This window comes from Diadema antillarum, unplaced genomic scaffold (genome assembly GCF_040938485.1).
Source record: "Diadema antillarum isolate AM-2024a unplaced genomic scaffold, OU_Dant_1.0 seq00001455_RagTag, whole genome shotgun sequence".
NCBI lineage: Eukaryota > Metazoa > Echinodermata > Echinoidea > Diadematoida > Diadematidae > Diadema > Diadema antillarum.
In genome coordinates this window covers 1,274,074-1,296,464 of record NW_027272201.1, presented here as the reverse complement: position 1 = coordinate 1,296,464, position 22,391 = coordinate 1,274,074, and the positions used below count along the sequence as shown (strand labels likewise).

At 39.1% G+C, this 22,391-nt stretch overlaps 1 protein-coding gene across 1 annotated transcript in view; it reads left to right on the top strand.

Moving 5' to 3' along the window:
- The window catches only part of LOC139709636 (polypeptide N-acetylgalactosaminyltransferase 13-like), an 83,798-nt gene that overhangs the window by 21,351 nt on the left and 40,056 nt on the right, over positions 1 to 22,391 (top strand). The window contains exon 2 of the mRNA XM_071621595.1: positions 15,769 to 16,058. The gene's annotated coding sequence lies outside the window, so the exon portion shown is untranslated. The remainder of the gene's footprint in view (positions 1 to 15,768; positions 16,059 to 22,391) is intronic.

Genomic DNA, 22,391 nt, shown 5'->3' with positions numbered 1-22,391 from the left:
CGCTACTTCGATTTAGATTTGTTTTATCTGCACCGTAGGCTATTCCAGAGAATGTGGATAAGTATACGCAGAAACAAATTTGCATAAAATTTACCTGACCATGAATTATACTTCTGTCAGAAATCGGATGAAATTTGATGATGATTTTGGATTATCACCAAAGGTAGCTCGTCCCTCTAACATGTTTAATCTACCAAAACTGGAGAGTGATTGGTAATTGACGGTGACGACGTATCTCATTAGGGCGTTAAGTGCCCAGCCTACTCTGTCTGTGCGACTGACATTTTTTTTTTTCTTCACGCGCACTCAGCCAGAAGAACTAGACACAATTAATGAGCTCATCTAGTCCTGAGGGACTTTTTGTTTGTTCATCAGAAATTATCACTTTGTCATTTAGTTGGAACCTCTGAATTTCCATTCAAATCTGTTATTGGAGAGTTATCAGAAATAATAGGCAGAACCGGCTTAATCCATTAAGTCTATATATAAACACAGAAAGCAATCTACGAAAATTTGCTCATACGAGAGAGAAATTGGAACATTAATTTTCAAAAACTGGCTGCTAATTTAAAGATCAGTCCTCTGTTCAGGAATTATAAAAAGACTGTTCAAAATTCTCAACCGAAACAATAACTGCACAAGAACGACACACCCCTCTAATGAAAAAGAATTATCATCATTCAACTTCCGAAACGATATAGCAATAAAGTAGTACACACTGTAACAGAAAAATACTGTTACTAAACCACGGGGATGTGGTAACCATGGAAACCTGTCCCCTGTTTCTCCCTTATACGCGCCAATGTATAAATCTAGATACCACTCACGGGTGTATAAGAGCATCGCTGTCGAGAATCCTATATTTGCTCAGTTTCTGCGACTGTGTGGATATGTGATGGACATTTGCTATTGCTGTTGATTCACTGTAGTACAGCAAAAATATGTAGAAATAAAGATAGAGATAGGGTAGGGGATGGTATGAAAGAGACAGATAGATAGACAGATAGATAAACAGACAGACAGATAGATAGATAGATAGAGATAGAGAGAGATAAAAAAGCCGTAGATACACACACACACACACACACACACACACACAGCGGAGATGGGAAAGTGCAAGGATATCAACAGTGTAGAGACCTAAATACCATGCAGTGCCATGTAAAGCTCTGCTGCGATATCCATTTCCAGTAATTGCAACAACCCAAACGGCGGCCAGAAATGGACAATGATCAGATTAATTAATTAATTGTTGTTCAACGCGGGTTCATTTCATGGATGTTGCAATTATGGCAAACCTTTATACGAACGAAGAAGCATGCCCTACAGGCGCACTCTCGTTGCTCAAATAGGCAAAAAATCTAGGCACAATTCTCGCCCTATTCATATCAGAGGTCTGTGCTATTTCCACAACAAATTAAAGATTTGGGATGAAAGTGAGATATAAGCCATATAAAGTGATGGACATCCGACGTCAAAAAAAAAAAAAAAAAAAAAAATATATATATATATATATATATATATATTAATGTCGGCTCGAATGAAACATAAATACGAAAGAGAGGACAGATTTCCTCATTTTGTAGTTTACAAGAAAGGCAGTTAGCAAAAGCTTTGACCCTGAGACAAGCTTAATGTTGGTTTTTTAGGCAAAGATTTAGGACAAGAACATGAAGTTCGTTAAAATGAAAACAATAATTCTTGCAACTGTAGAATTACCATCATTTTATTATCACTTGCGAAAAAAAAAACCCGTAATAGATTGACAACACTTTAATTATGAAAAATGACAAAATCAGAGACATCTATCTAATCGTACTCATAACATAACATGGACATACAGGTGCATACCGTGATCAATAAGCAGTGTGCTTATCAAAAGTAGAACGGAAGTGAAAGTTCAACTGATATGACGATGAAATAAACATCGGCAATAACTGAATTGAGACGTCATGTTCCCCATAAATATATACTTGGCTTATGTTTTCAATCTGGCCATTCATCCCATGGCTCAGTCGGTCGTTGACTGTTGTACTTGTGGCTATTGATTCGGCTCAGCTGTACTGTACGGCAACTTTCCCCGCGATTCCTACACGTGTGGCTGCGTTGATGCGACTTGGATGAGGTATAACAAATCGCCGATGTACAGTGTCATAAAGGGCCCAAGTCCTTGAAAAGGTATTACTGAAATAATTGGAGGATAGCTTTTTTCAAAGCTCGAAAGCTCGTAAGGTGTGCTTCAAGGTAATGAGTAAAAGTTCATTGACTGTACCTATATAGTACTTTTTTCTTTCCTTTGCAATAAAAAAAGTTGACTGAAATTGGGAACATGGGCAAATAGAATGTCACTTCTAATTTGCTTCACTTTTTGTATCGTAATGTCGCGAATATCAAATAGCCTCCACATGGGAGCCCACAAAATAAAACTTCTCCGTAGCGGAGTTCATAGACTATATTTCCAATTATTGATTTGTCTCATTCGGGCATTTTATTTTGTTTTTTGTTTTTGTATTGTAGACTTTGTTATGTAAATCATCCACGCCGGAAATACATACCTTTCACTGCAAGGTTAATTATCACCCTATAACGAACCTGGGCTCCGTTGTCAGAAGTTGTCAGTCTCTGACAATTACCATACAAAAATTTTTACTGAAATTGTCAGAGACTGACAACTTGTCAGGGCTGCCAACTTTCATGAAACGGTGCCCTGGTGATAAAATTAATGATGATTGGGGGGGGGGGGGCATTTCATGAAGCGTTTTGTCCCACAAATTTGTCGCAGAAATTTGGTCTCAGCCAATCAAATGCAAAGATTTAAGAAGCTTATAACAGTTTCTCAGAAAAAAAAAATGACTAAACGATTCGTGACATGCCCCAGAACGATCCCATATACTGTATGTGACGTATGTCAAGGCGGTGTTGTCAATGGCCACTAGGTGTAATGGTGTTTGATTTGTGATTATGATGCGCTCATAATGTTACCCTGAGCTCTCCTTCCGTTCGTGTCTGACTGACGAAATCTTCGCCTTAAAGGGAAATTCCGCACAAGTTAAAAAGAAGAGTGATATTTTATAAGCACAACAGGGAAAATTTGATCAAAATCTGATAAACGTAAGGAAAGTCATTCAATTGTGACGTTTTGTTAATTTGCGCAAACCAATTCTTGAACAGTCGATGTATAATGTGCAAATAAGTGAGTTGATAATGTCATCGCTTCACATCTTGCCATATCATAGTGTGTTAACAAAATCTTGAAACTTCCTTCTTTCTTTTGTTCGAACGCAATCATGCACAAGTCTCAAATCTCAATATATCAGACTGATCATTAGTTTAAAGTGATTTAGGCAGGAACAACATTACGTTTTACACTTTCATAGCAGAAAATGTGATTTTTTATTTTCGTTTACGAGATCAATGGAAAATTGTAAGGTGACGACATCATCAGCCCCTTCATTTGCCTACTCATGTCAAAACGTTCAATAACGGTTTTGCAAAATCTATCGAAACTTTTCACTTTCATATGTTCCCTAATTTTTTTTATAAGATTTTAATGAAATTTTCACTGGCGTTCTTTTAAAATTTTACTCTTTGTTTTCAGACGTATATTTTAACTGGTCCAGAATTCCAGTATAACGACTTTAAAATGACGAAATAAAAATTGAATAATCATGATCATATCTGTGGGATTCGAAAAAAATGATCCTTCTGTGTGATAATGATATTCAGCTGATTCTTGTTAAAATCGCAGAGATTCCAGTCTGAGGAAACGCGCCTAATATCGACCGTGTCTGAAGAATGCTGAAAGTAGAATACCTGCAAGGCTGATATACAAGGAAAATGCTGCTGAATTATCAACCTGTGAAATGCAAAGAGGCACGCTGCCTTTATCGTTTTAGAGATAGAAAACCCTGATTTTTCTCCTCTGGCACACACAACACCATCTGCTCCCATTTCCCTCTGTCAGTTCTGGCTCCAAGCAACGTGCGTCATTATGATGAAGTAGTCTTATTTCATCAATCATAGACTGTGTATTGTGTATACCGCGGGTGGCAGTGTGATGGAAAATTCGTATATGCCAATTAGCACATACGAACAAAGAATACTTCCGGTCTCAGACAGACGTGACGACGTCATATGCATCATTGATATAATATGCATCACACACACACACACACACACACACACACACACACACACAAGCACACACACACACACGCACACACACACGCACACACACACGCACACACACACACACACACACACTCACATACACACACAAACACTAGCTCACACTCACACATACACACATACACACACACACACACACTGCGCACAGCATTTGCTTGGCCGAATGACTCGAGTAATAAAGGGCCGCTTACATCACTGATGGTTACACGATAGTTAGACGTCTTTCTATTGGCCACGTATTGAATAATAAAAAAAAAAAAAAACTCGACAAACGAGGACGTTTCCCCTCTTGTACACCTTTAGGGTCTAAGTTGTCTAATTTTACTCCCCAAAATTGATTCATCCATATGTGTTTATCCCTCCCCAGATACCAACCTTTATTAATAGTTACTAGTACTGGTTGCGTAACCTAGTCGATTTATCAAAATATGTCGAAAGCAGCAAATTTCCAGTGAAATGAAATGAAATGAAATGAAATCGTCGTCTATGAAGGAAAAAAAAAAGAGATAAGTACTTTCAATTATATGTTCATCATCACACTGAATAGCATAATGAGCAATAAACGCATGGCTGCAACAAGTTCATTTCATACCAGGGCGTTTCAAGGATTCATCGTTCAGAATCATCCGGACTTCATGCTCATCAAATCAACGAGTGCTCCGTGTGAAAATGAAAGTATAATGATTATGTTCATGAGGTGGTTAGCGTTCACCGATCAGGCACAATCGCAGTGCAAAGGCATTGAAGGGGATGTTGTGCGTGTGCTGATGAACTTTGCACAAAGTATGTCTGTTTATCTTTATCTTTTATTCTATTTCCCTCTCTATCTCTCAATCTCTCTCTCTCTTTCTCTATGATAGTACAAATGTACTCTTGTTAGATATTATAATTATGTATGAATTCTTTTCTCATTTTTTTCCTGCACGTCTGTCAACGCCATTAACGTTGCGATGCATTTAGTAATGCTCTCTAATCTGACTAATGATGGTTCGAAAATCCCCGATTATGAGAGTGATTTTGCCTCTTGGCAAAAACTATGTATTGAAATCCTCATAAATCGGTGCAGATTTTGATTCATCCAGGTAATATGCCAAAAGCGTGTAAATCAAATCTGTTCGATTGGACTTTATACTTGTAAAAATCACGGAGAGAACAGTTTCGTGACTCGTCCGAGTCACTTCTTCAGCTCTGTCTGGCTAGCGAGCATTCCAGACAGAACTGGAGAAGTAACTCGGGACGAGTCACGAAAATGTTCTCTCTGTGATTTTCACAATTAAGTCCAGTCGAACAGATTTGATTTACACGCTTTTCTCACTATCGAACAACATACATTGTAGTTCATAGAGTGGAGTCTTGAGCAGAGATATATACCTATGAATATTTGCATATGATGAGATATGAGGTGAAACAAAAGAATGTACATTGTTCATACTCATGACGAGTAAATACCAGGAAAGATTTTCCTATAAACCTGTCATTGCAAATAATATGTTAAGGAAACGCCTTTTTCACATCAAATAAAAACAAAACATTAAACAGACATGCTCTAATTTCATTTTGTTGCATTTGATGTATTTTTCATTGAGAAATATGAAAATGAAATTGAAATTTAAAATTAAAGAAATACTGCAATGAATACAAAATCGCCAAGAGGATAAGTGTTCTATGCTGGATTTCGACAATACCTCGCGTCCCTCAAGGATCTCTAAGAAAAAAAAATCCACATTACGTTACCAAGGATTTCACCTTGGACGTACATGTTGGTCTTTACAAGCACTCCATTTGACAGTATAGAATGATTACCACCATTTCTGGGTGTCCAATAAATTAGTCAGTCCGCTATAAATCCAATCAAAGTGGAATCAGGACACAATAATTACACGTCACGCTGCCAAGGGGATCGAGGTTCTACGACCACGAGCACTTAGCTTTTCCTCGTTATTGCATATCAATAATGACAAAAATCTTGCCAGTTGTCATGATGCGGCGTAAATCTAAGCTCGGCTATGCCACGGTATGGATTACACCTGCCTTCTCCAAGCGTGTACATAGATTAGGCAGATGTCTGTAAAAGTTTTGGTTGTTCCGGTTACCATGGCAACGTTTCCGTCCGGAGGTCTTTGCTGTCGACACGATCCGAGACAATGAATCTATCAATGCAGGAAACCGCAAGAAAGTTATTTTGTACGGTTGGCGAAGAATTTAATTCTTCAGAATATATCGTATACAGTGAAAGAAGGAGAGAGAGAGAGAGAGAGAGAGAGAGAAGGAGAGAGAGAGGGAGGGGGAGGGAAGGAGGGAGATATAGCGAGGGGGTGTATATGCGTGGGTGCTTGTGTGTTTCATGTTTATGAAGGGACACGTTTGTCGTTTGTTGTGTAATAAGTGTTGGGGGAAAATATATTCCTCCTTTAGTGTATAGGCTATCAAAAGTACTTTTCAGCATCGGCAAAAACGAATCTCTACTCCTTTTTTTACAAGGGCTACAATGATGTGTGATGTCCTTGGCTGACAGAGAAATTTGCATTTTGATATTTTTTATTCAAAAGCAATTCTACAGGGTGTAATTAGGGTCCATCTCTAAATTCCTTAGATTCAGATGAGGGACAAATCCAAAATTAGATTGAAAATCTCAATCTGATAGATTTAGAAGTCAATCTGATTTTTAAGCCTGATTTTGCATTTGTCCCTAACCACAATCTCATAGATTGATTTCCAATCTAAGGAATTTATAGATTACTGATCTCTCTCCGTTTCTTCTCTTCTCCATTCCGACTGCACTCCCTTTATATGGTTGCCTCAGGAGTCTTTGATCAATTACTCTTTATTCTATCTTATTATGTCTCTGTGCATCCTTCCCTTCTCCTATATACTCCTTCTTCTCATTCTTCTCCTCATCTTGTTCTTATTTTTTCGTTACCTTCATCATCATATTCTCCTTCTACCCTGTTTTTTACTTTTTTTCCCTTCTTACCACGATGGCTTCCACTCTGGCCGGTGTCCCTTCTCACACTCTCGATTGTGCGCATCAACACCCCGAGTTTCTTGCAGTTCGAAAACTTCCAAGAACCCCCGAACGAGTAGAAATGCCATCCGCTCCGCCAAGACCACTGTAGGTAAGATTACCTCTGAACGTTCGCAGTTTTGGATGTTCGCTGAAGGTCGCTGATATTATGTTGCTGGTGATTAGACTGGCGAAGCCCATTTCAGGAGGCGCGAAGATTCATGCCTGATCACAACTGGCTCATCTAAACGTATGACACCAAAACGTCAACTCATTCATGTTGTCAATGCAAGGTTAGGACTATATAGCATGCTTAAACGCTTTATTTACATGGACAGTGCAATGACTCATCATCGAATGCTCTCGGTATAAACGTGAAGTTGGTATAAATTTTCTTTTTTAGTACAACGTCGCTATTTGTGTTTAAAAGAGTGCTTCATATAATAGTATGGATGAGAACACATCGATCGTCAGGTTGACAATAATCTTGCAAACACGATACAGTAATTGTTCTTCATTGAACAACTTTCTGGTTAGAGCAGTTGCCTTCGGAACTGAATGGAATTTTGTGAGATCAGTCAGAGGCACTCGTGCGAATTTCTGCGAATTACATTTTGGCTCAAATGGAGTCAAAATCACGCAGCCTAGCTTTTAATGTTGAGCGTTTAACTGTCATTGCAAAGCATGAAAGAAGATGATTATTTGGGATGAATGGTTTAGAGTCCTCATCGAACGTGGCATCCATTCGATTTAGGGAAGCATTTTGATTTTATATAAGGCTAATCTGAGGTAAGATGTGAGATTTCTGTTGTCGAATTATTAGAGATATATTTCAAATATGCTTAATCAAACAAGATGGAACGCAAGTCGGTTGAAATTTGTCTTGTCTTCCAACACATTCAAACTATCGTCGCTGTAAATCAGATGTAGTATTTGTAGCATAATACGAATCACGTGAGGTACCAACTCCACATTTCCACTGCTCTAAAGTTGGAACATCGCGAGTAGAGTCCCTCACCCATCCCACACCCACACATAAAATCACATCATTTAGGCACCTATATCTATTTTTTGTGGTTCATTTGTTTTGTTTATGTATGTCATCTGATTGGTGATATAAAAAAATGACAGAATTACCACACGTAGTAAAATACCTTAATTTATTTTCTTTCTTTGGCCCGCGTATATACGGAATCAAAACATCTATAGGCGTCATTTTTCCGTCCTCGTCGTTTTCGTCATCGTCGGCGTCGTCAACAAGTTGGTACACTCTCTCTAACTTTCCACAGCTTTGAGTTATGAACACCAAACTCACACCACACGTACATAACTTGACAATGCCGGTCAAGTTCGATTACAGGTACTGCCAGACAATGTCAAAGGTCAAAAGGTCAATTAACTTGCCTTAAAAAGTACTGTATACTCACAATATAATTGTGTCGTACTCTCAATGGCTTTTCACAGATTTTCAGCTATGACCGCCAAACTCACACAACAGGTTCATAGTCTAAAGACGCCGGTCAAGTTTAACTATGGATGAGGTCCGACGAGGTCAGAGGTCAAAAGGTCCATGAACATTCCCAGATTAGCACTTTCAAATGACTGTACTCAGAGTACATATTTTGTTGTGATATATTCTCAATAATTTTCCACAGATTTGAGATGTGACCAACAAACTCACACCAGGCAGGTTTATAACCAAGACCCCGGTCAAGTTCGAATATTGATGAGGTTCGACAAGTTCGAAGGTCAATAGTTAGTGAACTTTACCTGATAAGCACTTTACACATAGTATGATTGTGGCGTACTCTCAATAGCTTTCCACGGCTTTGAGCTATGATCACCAAAGTCACACTACAAAGGGCTTTTTACACTTGTGTTTCTTAACCCCGGACTTTCTCTGACCCAGGACTATCGTTAGTCCCGTACCAATTTTTTCAGCTTTTTACACTCGCCAATTAGTCCCGTACTATCTCTTGTCCGGGGCTAAGGAGAAAACTGACCTTTTTACACTCGTATTTCTTAGCCCCGGACTTTCCAAACCACATGAATATTCATAATTACGCTGTGTACTGTACACGTACACGCACGCACCGGCAGCACTTGATTACCTCGTTTCTGATTGGCCAGTGAGGGTCGGACTTCGTCTCCGTCGCTTAGCCCAGGATTATTTTTTCGTTCTGTTTACACTCACTTGCTTGGCACCGCAATTGCGGTGCTAACCCCTGCTATTTTGCAGGGCCAGATAGTACCGTACTATCGGTGGGGCTAGCCCACTTTGGCAAAAACGAGTGTGAACAGAAAGTGGGCTAAGGATAGTCCCGTACCAACGGTGGGGCTAAGGCCCCCCCCCCCCTTAGCCCCACTGTTGGTCCGGGGCTAAGCAAAAATTTACAAGTGTAAAAAGCCCTCAAGTACATCACCTAAAGATGCCAGTCAAGTTCGAATACTGGTGAATTTTGACAAGGTCACAGGTCAAAATGTAAATGAACTTTCCCAGATTTAAGCGCCGTTGTACATTATGAGCTCTCATTAACTTTCGACAGCTTTGAGCTATAACCACCAAACTCACACCGCAGGTACATCACCTATGATACCTGTCAAGTCCCGATATTGGTTAAGTCGGACAAGGTAAAAGGTCAAAAGGTCAATGAAGTTGCATTGATAAATGCTTAAATCACAAATAGCGATGCTGGTGAGACATCGCGTGGCGTTTGCCTTGTAATTCCGATATGTCCCCGCATCCCTCATCCGACCTTGACAGAACTCAGTCAGTCAGCAAGACATACACAATGATTCTTTCATTCAATTTGTGTGCATTCGTTTGTTTGTGTCAATTTTCTGCGGCTCAGGGATGGTCGCGCACTTCGCAGCAATTCAATTATATGATATCAAATCATAATATCACTTAGATTACCTCTGGTAGGGAGGATTAATAGTACTGTTGATGTGAGTGATACGAATGGGTGTCATTTTTCATCGTATGAGAGGACCAGCGGGCGATGGCTCGGAAGTGCGGACGGAAATGAAATGCCTATACCCGCTGGTTTATTGCTTGAGCCATGGGTCCTTGAGATCGGATGTTCATGTTGTGTTGCGGTGGAGGAAATATAGATGTCTTTGTTGATGACTTCATTGCTGTGGCTATTATGTTTTATACTGTCCATCTGTCTGCTCTTTTGTCTATAAATTTCAACCTTGAATTATTATTATCTGGTAAATTTACCAATATGAACTTCTATCTATCTAACATCTATTGTGGTTAAATTGCACTTTGATATAAGTTTTACTCTCGCATCAATATTTGATGCTGTGTGATTTCGTGGTAGGTGGCCCTAATTTCCACTCATAATGTTGACTTCAATGTCATTTCTCCTAAAAACATTATTTCTTGCTATTTTATCTATCTAACAGCTTGATTAATCGTTCTTCCTGTTTTTTTTTTCTGTATTTGTCATGACAATCCCAAACGCGAATAGATGTACACAGAAGTACTGACAAATAGAAATTTATCGTTACGAATTCATGCCTGTTTAGCGTAACCAATACGACAACGTTAAAGAAGCCTAAGTTGCATCATAAGGCTACTTAGCTCCATGGTTGCATAATATCAACACGCCGACAAGGATTGAAAGACACAACCATGAAACTCGGTAAATGTCATCATAATAAAGAATAGGTCGTAAAAGATTATTTTCTGCATATCCTTCCAGGCTTCCACCTATATTTGAGCAGTTTGCACAACCACATTTCAACAGGTGCGCTCTTGAGTAAAGAGAGGATTACCTCGGATGGCGGTTTAGTCAGAGTTTTCTATAGCCTTCTTTTGTTTTGCGAACATACGCGAATATGATAACATGAATTACAATGTGAGGTATATATTACCAAAGAGGTATACTACTTTCACCTAGTACCTCCTTGATATTAATGCCGTGACGCTAGATATATTACTGGTACATTTTTAAAAGTTCGTAATGTGCGAGTTCGCGTGTGCAAAAATCCATACTCGCCGCGAAAGCTCATGTAAATACGACAAGCCTTCCTGAACTAGCCATTTGAGTCTCCCTGAGCCGGGGGATTACGATGGATGGTAAACAGAGATGATGCATCGATCGTGAGGACGTCTTATTTGCTGTCTTGTCTGGCCAGCGAGCTAAAAGCAAATAGCATGGAAATGAGAACGGGAAGAGAAGTAAACGAGTAATGCTTGTCCGCGTGGCATTGTCAAATATATTAATGATCACTGTAAACGTATTGCTTATCTTACCCCGTATAGCGGCATCCAGCAAACATGGACGCCAATTTCGCGGCCTTGAGATCTTCTGGGGACTCCCTCATACGTTCTATTTAGCACAGTCCATTGTATTTCGATGCTACATATCAATTTAGCTAATTGGACGTGGGGTCACTCTTTAGGTAATTTTCAGTAAAAAAAATTGTGTGGTGTAAATCTATGCAACTGTATAGCGAAGGTGGATGGATTTTCTTTGCTCTTTGCCAACATGAGGCTGTTAGAAATATACCATGAAAATGTCCGCTGTCATAATGGTTATGCCTGATGGGGGTAAGACAGCTAAGATATGCACATGCAATATGAGATGATCTTATGCAGCTTTTAGTGGCTTGGTAACATGAATTTATTGTAATCAGTGACTTTTCATAGTATTGTTAACCTTTCCATGGGGATGCTGGTGGGGGGGGGGGGGGGGGGGGGGAGTGACTCCAGTCCTGTACTCTTGGATCAAACATTGCATTTCAAAATATTTACAAACATTCCTTAAATTATATCCACATCTGCATCAGAAACCAAAAGCAACGTCTTGTGTGTGTGTGTGTGTGTGTGTGTGTGTGTGTATGTGTGTGTGTGTGTGTGTGTGTGTGTGTGTGTGTGTGTGTGCATGTGTGTGTGTGTGTGCGAGCGCGCTTTGTGTACATGTGCATATGTATTATGTGTGTTTGTACCTGATTGGCACCGTATTCACAGCATTGCAGTTTGGTGGGGTTTTCTGCAAGTCAAATAAATACTGACAGACACTCACAAATACACTAAGATATCAATAAGCAAATATATAACGACCACAATATTTACATACAGCAACTGGCTCATATGGCTTAGAATATTTTACATCAAACTCAAAAAACACTTTATGACTTTGCTAACAGTTCCATGCCTAATGTTTTAACACGCACACACAGAGGCACGCACACACACACACATATCATATGTATATGATTATATATCTATATAATTATATGAGTGTGTATGTGTGTGTGTGTATCATGCATAATAATTGTAATTGATATAAATTTTCTTTTTCAAATAAATGCAATTTGTTCAAAGAGTATTTTTTGTTTTGGTAGTGTTTTATTCTTATATTTCCTGTGAATATAAACCTGTGACAGACACATTGAGGAGTAGACTATTAAATCTGTATATGCCCCATTAGAAGTGTTAGAAATCGTCGAAGCGTTTCGAGAGGCCACAGTGGCCCGTCGTGTCGCGAGCAGATTGGACAAAATGTTGCCGTTTTTAAGGCTGGATTCCCACTGCGAGCCTTTGACTCGATAAATGTCAAGTGCCTCTCGGGTTCTAGCATTCCCCCCGAAGTAGGCGGCCCACTTGAAACGAATACACGAACGCTGGAAATCAATGTCGCAGCTTAATCGAAGTACTCTAATATCGAAGCAAATTCCTTTCCTCCATTTTTATTCTTCCTTTTTTTTTTACGAGAGGAGTTGGTGTTGATTTACAAGGCAAGTATCCACTATCTTGAGCCTCGGGGACGCCCAGTGTGTTAAAATGCGATCGTCAACGGAGGCTGATCAATACTTAGAGAGTTGTGTTCTCCTCCACCTCTTGGGTTTGGTCCTCGATTGAGTCTCCTTCTTTCCTCCCTCTCTCTCTCTCTCTCTCTCCCTCACACACACACACACACACACACACACACACACACACACACACACACCTGATGTTCTTCGGATCGCACAATATAGACCCACACGCACGCACACATACACACACTCTGCAACTGTAACTCTCTCTCCCACTATTAAAATGCAACACTTATAATCACCACCCCTACCGGCTAAACGTGTATCCCTCCGTGAAACCCTGCGCAAAGAGAGAATTGGATGGATAACATAGGTAAATAGCGAAACACGTAGGTATATATAATAGGGAGATATGGGAAGCTATTTTGCTGACGAGCTATGTGGCGATAGATAGGTAGAAACCTCACGAATATACATACACATACATCATATACATACAAAATAACGTGCATATACGTATCATAGACATGCTAAATACAGATAAATGCACATTAGATGCATCAATCGAGGAATGACGGATTGATAGAGGAAAGCTCAGAGGCATAGAGAAAGAGAAATATATGGAGATGGGAAGGAGAGAGAGGAGAGAGAGACAGACACGCAGAGAGAGACAGACAGACGGAGAGAGAGAGAGAGAGAGAGGGAGAGAGAGGGAGAGAGGAACACTTGCTCAATCAGAAGGGGTTGCACCAACTCATAGATCTACAAAGCGTACAGTATAATTATGATCCTTTTTCTCTTTCGTTCCACCTGTTAACGTACAACCAGCTGGTCATGGTGGTAGGGAATGATAAAAGGGATCATAATGATAATACTATGCTTGCTTTCAACTCGTATAATCCATGTAGCAACGGTGCTCTTTCCTACTGACACGTCCCTTTACGAGATAGCAAATATTGCCGGCAGAGTTAAAACACGAATATAAATGTCATCCTACCAACACTCATGGACCCTGTGCTCTTGTTTAAGTCTGTGAACAAATCTCGCTAGAGATCTGACTTATTTAGGGAGGAAAAATATCCTACTACAATCGTTCTGCGTTTATTATCAATTTCCTCTGACATAAAATAGCCCTTTCTATGCTGATGAAAAATGTACTTATTATACGCCAACTTGAATTTCACACATTTTATATGCTTGTTAAGAAATTTGAATCAAATTGATATGTCTATATACGAGATGCGAAGAGTCAATGTTCTCATGGCAGGTGAGATTCTATCTTTTGAATCGCTTTGCACTAAATGATACTTGTGTCTTAATGGGATTAAAGCGAGCGATGTCCCATAAGCATTAAAATTATTGCTACTAAAATGATTTCAGTTCTTCCTTGAAAAGGAGGATGAAGACCTACATTCTCAGTTTCGCTGGCAATGAGTTTCAGAGAGAAGAACCACACTGGATGAGAGGTCTGTTCCCTATGAATCATGTGCACGAGGAACTCGAGGGATATTATTATTAGACAAAATCATTGATTAGGCATTTGCATGTAATATCTGACACTATAGATCAGATAGATAAATCATTCAGAACTCACACGGTATGATTCAAGGAAATCCATATTCACGCGCTGTGTGCAAAAATCTCTCCAATGATTGCTGAAGTTGTTTAGACAGCTGTTGTCAGAGAGAAGATTTTTAATTTGCATAGCGTGAGCATGGAAGCATGCGGACGGGAGAAAACTCGAGCGATCGATAACTTCTGGCTCAGGTCTCAGAGATTCGCGTTCCCGCTGTGGATTGCAAACAACCAACTTGGCTGTCGTCACCCGATTTGGTTGCTATCGATCAACACGATGCTAGATCACGATCAAAATGAAGTTAGAAGGTGGCTATAACTCTTTTTCCTCCCTTGGAGGGACTTAATTAGTAGATACCCTGTAATTACCCAGCTTTAGAAAATAGTATATCACCTTTCAATACTGGGCAACAGGTTGTGGCATCGTTTATACAACTCGAGAAATTTAATAAGCTGGTAGTTTATCCATCCCCACCAGTCATCAGCGTAGTGCGGATAAACAGCGGAGGTGACAAAAACCTTTGTAATGACTGGAATTTTATGACAAAATATTGTCCTATATATATCAGGAGTGAAATGAATGGTAACATTTCTTTCTTACAAACAAGATTAATAATTATTTGACTGTCGAATTAACTTGGGCGTCGTAAAGATAAGAAGGAAAAAACTTAATGATGAGAAAAAGGCATTGGAATATTGATAAATTGACTGGAAGGACACATTGCGTGCTATAAAGCAGTCGTCCTGTCAACTGTCTATAGCGACTAGCATGTATACAGATAATTAATTATGTTCAATCTAATTAAAGTCATTACAATTTTTTTTCTTTCACAGAACAAAAGATAAGAAAATTACAAATGATCTTGGGGAAACATTGAATGATTATGATATAAAAATAAGTGGTAATTGATATATTAAAAGCATGTTAAAAACTCCTTGATAATATCTCTCATACATTTACATAAGTTGCATAATCTATTAATGTCTGTGAGAATGACAATTCTTTGATAGGCAGACGATGATTGTATAGTAGAGCGTAGGTATCTAGACAAATAAATCAAAATAATCACGAAACAAAGGTCCCAAATTAAGATCATGTTGTGAGATCATTATCAAAGATCAATTCGACCTTGTGTAATAACACTCATATTTTGTGCTTGCAGCATACATTATGGCATAAAATGATCAAGTTGGAGACTGCATTTATTGTTGTCCCCCAATTTCCGCAGGCTTACGCGCAGAAAGAATGGGCTTAAAGTTATGACGTCATCACCCACGGATCTTCTCCCGCTCGCGCTCATGCTGAGGCTACTGAACGACGCACTGTGCCAGCCACGCATTCGAGCGAGCAGGCGGGACGAGGATTTCCGCACGATCCACTGAGTTTTACTCAGGCGCCACGATCATGACGATGCGGCAGCTCTTCTCGACGTGCGGATAACTCTCCCGGAGGGATCACACGCCGTACCGCTTCATCTCCCTTTCCCTCTCCTCGCTTTCTGGAGTTCATCGTCTGGAGGTAAGTCCTGGAATTTATGATCAGAAATATCGTGGATGTCGTTTGGGATTGATGTGTATCTCAGAATGTTGCCCGACTCGACAACAACTTTAAAGCGGAATGTTACACATTTTCTCCACACGCATGTATTCTTAAGATTCACGAAATATGCATTTTCTACGCCTTTCCCATTGATATTAGACCACTTTGTTCCTAATAATAATGCTATTTGCGCATCAAACAGATTGGATTTTAAAAAAGTCAATCATGAAATTGTGCCCATGTTGGTGTTAAGTTATTTGCTCGTATACGTTTTGTTTTAGGTCGCTTCATCGGAATGTATCCATTTAGTCCATTGTTAGATAAATTCATATACAATGTAGACAATAGGAAATTTACGATTTGTACGTTTGGTTCTTCAGAGTTTTGCGGTTAAAATTCGCTAGGTTACATTTGATTAGCGTACTGTATTTCATTGAGCGGGGTGTACAATTCCTCTTTTGAGTATATGCTACCAGGATTTGTAGTTTGGGGTGCAAAGAGATAATGACTGAATTTAAAAGGAAATAATACTACAGTGTCCTTATGTCACTAGGTGAAGGTAGAGTTATACGCAAAGAAACATTGTTTATCCTTTATGCCACGAAAGATGGGGGGAAAGTCAAGCGGCTTTTCCTTTGGCCCAATCATCTTGCTTGTTAAAGGGATAGTATATAGTTTTGGTTGAGATGGGGATTCAGATTTTAACTGTTTTGTGAGGAAATGAGAAACCACTTATAGAATGCGAAAGAGCAAACAATTCTAAGAAGAATTCAAAGTTTATTTGACGAACATTGGTTTTGAAATGGCTGAGACATCTAAAACCCAATAAAGTTGTTGCCCAACTTTATCATATTTATACTCGGGCAAGTGTCTATGGGAAATGCCTGTGGTAGCGAAATCAGCCCGTCCTCAACGGGTTAAATCCACTTGGTTTTCTGATATCTCAGCCATTTCAAAACCGATTTTCATCAAATAGACTTTGAATTCCTCTTAGAATTGCATGCTCTTTTTTCAGAACTGGTTTCTCATTATCTCGAACACACAAAAAAAAAATCTAAATCCCCATCTCAATCAAAACTATGCCATCCCTTTAAAGGCTCTGTTTACCTTTCGTGGGTGCAGTGATTTAAAAAATGTTCAAGATATCACTTTTGATGCATATGTGTAGGTCAGTTGTATTACAAAACATCCTACCATATAAGATTTTTGCAATAGAGCTTAAAATATTATACGAATAATTTATGAGTTGTGAGTGCATAGGGCACGAATATCGCACGAGGCGCGAGATGAGCCACTGGTCTATTCAACAAGGCGCGTAGCGCCGCGTTGAATAGACCAGTGGCGAATCTCGCGCCGAGTGCGGTATTACGTGCCCCAATGCACGAACAAAATCATAAATTATTCGTTTTATACAACACCTTGTCCACAATCACAATACAAAATTAGTGACCGCCAACTCAGGAAGGCCCAAAAATAAATGTAACAATTAGGCAGAGAATTGTAAACCACCCTGTGTACTGCTTTCAAACACTCGTCATGATTCGACCACACAGTCACAGGAATCACGAACTCCGCAGGGTCTATACCCATTCTACGCTAACGTTAGATCGAGTTAGGCCTGACTGTTAGGTCGATCTGAGATGTCGGTAGATCTAGTAGTAGGTCTAGACTTTGTCTATTTCCGAAAATGATTTTGTATAAAAACACAGAAAAATAATCAAATTACGGTTTCTCAACTTGAAATGAAGTTTTGATGTTGGGATCACTGCGGTCCACGTAGCAGATCAGAGTCAAAAGTAAAAACACAGCAGTACCGCTAGGTGTATACAGGCCGCGCGATACACACATGCAACTAGGTAGGTAAAGTAACTGCGCGTACACGTTAACGTTGCAGTACTCCGCCGCGCCTGGTCTGTGAGACTTACCGGCAGCGCAGCGCAGCCGGCCAGCACGTACACTGTACAATGTAGTTTGCTGGCGCTTTGCTACGGGTGTGAGCCACAGAACTCTGTGAGCGGCCATGCATTAGTAGCCCCCCGCGAAGCCGTGCTATAGTACCTTCGAGCCGTGCTATAGGCCCATGCCAGGGGCCTATTGTATGGCTGTCACTCTCAATGAGTTTGATAGGTATTTTCTATTGAATGTCATGTGACATGTTCTTGGCCAATCACAATTCGACATCATTCTGAGGTGTTGTATAAAAGGAGATATCACTATTTTTCTCATTAAACCATAACTGTACACGGTTTAATCAGGAAACATTTTTATTATAACTATTGTTCACATTTTGTATTTTTAGCAATGTTTAGCATCGATTATACTTGTACAAATTTTTACATTTTTTGTTTCTATCTCCAACCTCATATTTTAGAACTAGAATTTTTTGATGCGCTAATGCTGAGTTCTTGTTTCATCTGCAAATGGTAAATTATGCCTTTAAAAAAACTTAATGAGACATTGTCAGAGCGGAAAGGATTACCGTAATTGTTAGTATATCAAATCACACGTAGGCCTACCACTTGTTTTTCTTGTCGCTTGTTTGGTCACGTATCCCAAACAAACCTTGTCAAGCTCACTGAACAGCTGCTGAAAGTATCTGCCATTGCATGTAATAGCTTGCACAATCATGTCTCTAGGGTTTTAATGTGATAATAATGATGATAATGAATAAAATGTGCATCGCGCTTAATGCGGGCGTTTCTAAGCGCATTGATACAGAACAGGAAAGTTTTCAAAGTACAGAATATAAGTACGAATATTGTGATAAGTATATAGCAAAAGAGACGAAGAAAAAATACGTTTTATTGAATAAGTAAGTAATTTAGACTTGTCTACACCTTGAGCGTTTTGAATGTAAAAGTGGGTTTGTTTTAAGGAAATGGAGCAATGACAATTTAGGTCATTTATGATACAATTTTGTTCCTTTAATGACACAATTCACTTTGTTACACATATACCACTCTTTATAAGAGTCCGATTTGAAATAGGCTTGATTGTTTGTTTGTTTGTTTGTTTGTTTTTCTATGTCGTTTTCAAACCCCATATTAATAACTGACTTTTCTGCACATGGAAATGTGAATTATAGTATACACATTCATTTCCATTACAATGAAAGGCAGTGTCTCATTATCATTCCGTCGTCAATTCATGAATATCTTATGGTCCACACAACGCGCTCGAGGCTTGTTCGTAAATGCGGTGTGTAATGCCAACGTATCTTCAAATTTTCGAGTTCGTTGTGCTTTTGATACGCTCTAGTGTGGCGGATACTTAACGTAGATTGATTTTGGCGGTAAAGAAGCTCAATTATCCCATGTTTCTCATCATGTTCTGTACAGCGGTACCCTTCTTTGCCGATGTAATCGCGTATCAAAAAGAGAAGAGGTTGACAAGAAAATCGACTGGTCATGCATGGACATCTTAATTATGGTATCATCATCGTGGTTTCAGTACGGTTAATAGAGGGGAGATAGACCCTTAAGTCTACTTTAAAGGACAAGTCCACCTTCATATACATAAGGGTTGAGAAAATGCAGCAATATTAGTAGAGCACATCAGTGAAAGTTTGACGAAAATCGGACAATCCGTTCAAAAGTTATGAATTTTTAAAGTATCTGTGTAGTCACTGCTGGATGTAAAGACTACAACAGTGTATGATGTCACATGCGTACAACGATATAAGGAAAATAAAAAGAGAATTTCACAAAACTTCACTTTTTGAATAAAGTGCACATTTCTTCGACTTGTTACTGACGTATGTTAAGGGCAATATTATTCCCCCTGCCTTTTGAAAGAGAGAAGTCGAGTGCTCTTTCGTTATGCGAGAAAAATGGAAATATGTTGACTTTTCTCTATTCTTTCTTTGTATCGTTGTACACATATGACATCACAAGCTATGGTAGTCTTCTCATCCAGTCGTAACTGAGCAGAAACCTCAAAAATTCATAACTTCTGAACGGATCGTCTGATTTTCCTCAAACTCTCGCTGATGTGTTCTACTAATATTGCTGCATTCACTAAACCCACATGTCTATGAAGGTGAACCTGTCCTTTAAGTTCATTTGTATACCATGGACCTACTTGTACAATAGTATAACCATGTAGTCACTTTTTCCCCCTCTATGAAAGGAGTGTCCAACAGTCTACTCCTGAGATGTCTTATCCTTTATTTGTTCCGTGTCGCCTTGTCGCTCTTGCTTTCGCATGTTAATAAACAAATAAGCAAACAAACAAAAACATTAATCTATTGTTGAGAACACATCATGAAGAAAGACCATCTCCCAAATCATTAACATGTTTGATATTGTACAACTTGAGGATTTTCCTTCTGCTGACCCGAGGAGCCTTGGAAACCTATGAAAAGCCTTGAAACAGGTGATGCAAGAAGAAAAGCTAATTAACTTCTTGAAAGGGTCATTGACTAATGTCATTTTTTAGACACTTGCCAAGGCTGATCATCACCACGCACTTTCTACGAAGCTTCCCAATTACAGTAAAATCCAACGACCAATGCTATTTTTGTCGAGTGTACTTTCACCGACGCACAAAATACTTACGTCGATGAAATGGATTCAAAACTCTCAGAACGTTGGATGCAGGCGCATGAATCGCTTTGAATCGTGACATATATACAATGTATAGCTGATTACACAAACTCAGTGATAGAATGAGTTGGGTAGAAGACTATGCTTTTCCCACTTTTCTATGGAAGAACCAATTATCTCTCAATATGCACGCGCAGATGTGTGCATAGCATTTGCTGACATTAACATACACAATACAACATCATATTTGCCATATAGGTGTATAAGAGGTCGATATCTTCTTTAGAGGTCCACATTACTGAATTGATAACGCACTGACGCTAATAACTAAAGTGTTAGCCTTGTGAAATGTCGCTATGCTTTTCAGAGCTACTCTTCTGAGCCAGTAGACAACGTGCGTACATGCATGTAGATCTAACACCTAAGGGGGAGCTACTGATTACTTTATAATGCAGAAATCAACGACGGAAACTTAGAATTTCAGCGTGGCTGATAGTTGTTTTATACGTACATGTATATAAATGATGGCAATGTATATATATATATATACATATATATATATATATATAATCATTGTATGTTTATAAATGTATTTATATTGCCATGATATTTGTATAATATATAATATGAATTATGAATATTTTGTACGTGTGTGTGCATATACTTAAAATGGTATATATTATTATATATATATATATAATTTATACAGAGTGATGGAGAAAGAGAGATACGTAGATAGATAGATGGATATTTTAAATACCGTTTGACCAACAAGAAATGCAAATTGTAAACGTGTGTGTGCTTATGACTTTAGCTCATATAATTATGTGTATAATGAGTGTAAAGTTGGTTTAACTAAAAGTCAGTAAAACACGGCAGGTGCAAAGGCGTGTATAAGTCAGCGATAAGGAACCAACTCACACGCCCTTTCGTAGACGCCACGAGTGTCGATCAGAACCGAACAGGAATGTCTGCCATACGTTTCGTCTGATGAAACCAATTATAGAATTGAGAGATCTCTCGCACAGAAGTAACCCGCATATTTCAATTCGTACATTATGATATTAACATATCTGCCACTATATTATATGTCTCGAGTGTAGTGTTGGGATGAGGTGGGTAAACACTGCAAAATGATTGATACTGATCGATGGCGTATTAATTTACGCCACTTTTTGTTTAAACATCCGCTTCAAGTATGTACTTACACACGCTCGCGCGCACACACACACACACACACACACACACAATACACACACACAGACTCCAAAGTTCTATAGAGGCTGCAATACTCAGCGGGGTAATAGGATAGGATAGCTCGATCTACACAGGTGAATTGGTCATTTAAGTAGAGTTAATGGAATATCGACTTTTTTCCCCTCTCCAAGCACAGGCAGCTATACGTACCCGCAGCTGGCTGAGATAGATCGAAAGTTCACTGCCACGTTTGCATAGCCAGCGAGCCTTGTTGCATCGACGTGTTAAATGTGCAAACTCCGAATAGAAAAAAAAGGATGAAATTGAACTTGAGCCAATACTCACGTGCATGATCTCTCTCTCTCTTTTCTCATAAACAGCTTTTGCATCAAGTCTATCTTACCTCGTCTATGTATATATTGCAAACATAACGAGAGATCTTCGCTTTCACTTTACAGACATTGCAATCTTGATTTATAATCAAGCATGCAGTTAAAGAAAAAGGCAACAAAACTTAGTGGCTTTATCCTTACTGATGTACGGGTGCCTCCGTAGACCTAGCATTGTACAA